Here is a 2,121-nt window from a genome sequence, read left to right as displayed (position 1 = left end):
GACGCTCGTTAGTCTTCACACGCTGATCATTGGTGGTCAGTGTTACTGGTTTATACTGACTGTTCATGTTCTCCCAACATGAACAAACTGTCAGCACACGACAAACAGCCTGAATGTGCTGTAGAAACATCAGGACAGTCCACTCAGTATTTTAGGAGCCAACATCTAGTGTCTTCTCATGAACCTAAGCATCAGTTTAGGATTCAATAATTCTCCTAAACACCGTTGAACCCTGAAGACTTGGACATGTTGGCAGTTAGAACTCCTGATCTTCTGTCAGTATGAGGAGACAGATGGAAATGGTCATGAGCATTACTTTCACGTTCATTAGAGTGCTTTAATCAGAGTGCAGGTCTGGGATGACTGTTTCTCTTCTATTTCTGCTGTTGAGCCAAACTCTGCAAATGGTGCTGTAAACAAATGATCTAGTTCCCATACCGGGAGTCGAACCCGGGCCGCCTGGGTGAAAACCAGGAATCCTGACCGCTAGACCATATGGGACCTGATACTCCAGTTGGGTTGGGTTGAAATTCTGATTTATCTTGCAGGAACTTCGCATTCAGGTCGACCCTGATAAAGGCTACAAGCCAACACTTGTTGGCCTTTACACTGCAGGTGTTGGTGATCAGTGGTACTGGTTTATACTGACATAGAACTGGTTCTATTCTGGTTTGAAAGCCTAAATTTCTACCAAAGAAGAGAAGGTTCAGATCATAAAAAATGTAATTGGTTTTGGTGTGCAGGTCTGGGATGACTGTTTTCCTGCTTCTACTTCTGCTGTTAAGCTACATTTTGCTTTTGGTGCAGTAAACAAATGATCTAGTTCCCATACCGGGAGTTGAACCCGGGCCGCCTGGGTGAAAACCAGGAATCCTGACCGCTAGACCATATGGGACCTGACATGTNCCCCGGTATTTCTTCTCCACCCCAAATCCAGTCCTGTCTCCACACTATTATGTTTCTGTACAACGTAACTGCATTCTCGCTTACACTTTGCTGGCATTTGTTTCTGATATATTACAAAAACATGAAAACATTTTAAACCAACATGTCTTGGCCAGACATCAGCTGGGGCGGAACATGTCTCCAGGAAAACCCAAAAAATGGAGGAAAACCTTCAAACCTAGTTTCAAACCCTAATATTTTTATAAACCTAACCAAGCAGCGCAGGTGTCTAATCTTAACCAAGCTTTAACTTGTACTGATCATTGTCAAAATGTTAACCATTTTTCTAAACTTTGCTCCTGCTGTACCTAAACATAAGCAAACAGCAAGTGACAACCCAAAGCAAACAATGAGTGTCGGAATAAGGTTAAGAATAATGATCCTACGCAAAACTGGTCTCCTGGGTTAAAGTCTAGTGCTGGCTTATGCCTCCAGGAATTCTCTGGAGACAGAGTTGCCCGATCACATAACTCATAGCCTGTTAATGACCCCAGGATCAAGGTGTAAATGGTAGTGAAACTGCCTGGGGAGGGATCTCAGGACTGCATTATAAGTACCTTATTAGTGGTGTCCTAGACCCCTGACCTAAGGTATTTACTAAATTCATGTGTTGTCACCCTGCAGGACAGCCAATGTTTCTGGTTTTCATTCATGTTACCAGGTTTACCTTCCAGGACAGACTTACTGCAATGGCATTCAGATGTTAAAAAATTATCACTGCAGCACAGCAATATAGAAAGCTATACCTAATAATAAATGGTAACATTCCCATACTGTGAGGTGAACCCGGGCCACCACCAGGAGTCTTGACCACTAGACCATATGGTCACAAGGATCCAGTTGGTCTGGAAATTCACATTTATCCTTGCAGGAACTCTTTTATGTCTTCATATTCAGGTCAACCCAGATAAAGGCTACAAGCCGACTCTCGTTAGTCTTCACACGCTGGTTGTTGGTTGACCACCAACTGGAACCATCAGTTTAGAATCCAGAAATTCTCCTAAAGACAGTTGAACTAGTGCTGTTAACAAATGATCTAGTTCCCATACCGGGAGTTGAACTCGGGCCGCCTGGGTGAAAACCAGGAATCCTGACCGCTAGACCATATGGGACTCATACTGGTGTTCAGAAGGATCCAGGTTGGTTTGTTTGAAACTCTAATTTATCCTTGCAAGA

The 2,121-nt window shown here is 43.4% G+C and overlaps 1 protein-coding gene and 3 non-coding genes across 4 annotated transcripts in view; 1 reads left to right on the top strand and 3 right to left on the bottom strand.

The window, feature by feature from the left end:
- The window catches only part of LOC103364583 (sialic acid-binding Ig-like lectin 15), a 13,104-nt gene that overhangs the window by 1,741 nt on the left and 9,242 nt on the right, over positions 1 to 2,121 (top strand). The window lies entirely within an intron of this gene.
- On the bottom strand, positions 430 to 501 carry trnae-uuc (transfer RNA glutamic acid (anticodon UUC)). The gene has a single exon. It is a non-coding gene; the product is annotated as a tRNA-Glu (tRNA).
- Positions 824 to 895, bottom strand: trnae-uuc (transfer RNA glutamic acid (anticodon UUC)). Its single transcript has one exon. It is a non-coding gene; the product is annotated as a tRNA-Glu (tRNA).
- Positions 1,986 to 2,057, bottom strand: trnae-uuc (transfer RNA glutamic acid (anticodon UUC)). Its single transcript has one exon. It is a non-coding gene; the product is annotated as a tRNA-Glu (tRNA).

This window comes from Stegastes partitus, unplaced genomic scaffold (genome assembly GCF_000690725.1).
Source record: "Stegastes partitus isolate 25-593 unplaced genomic scaffold, Stegastes_partitus-1.0.2 Scaffold760, whole genome shotgun sequence".
Taxonomy (NCBI): Eukaryota; Metazoa; Chordata; class Actinopteri; family Pomacentridae; genus Stegastes; species Stegastes partitus.
This window is presented reverse-complemented; position numbering and strand designations above follow the sequence as displayed.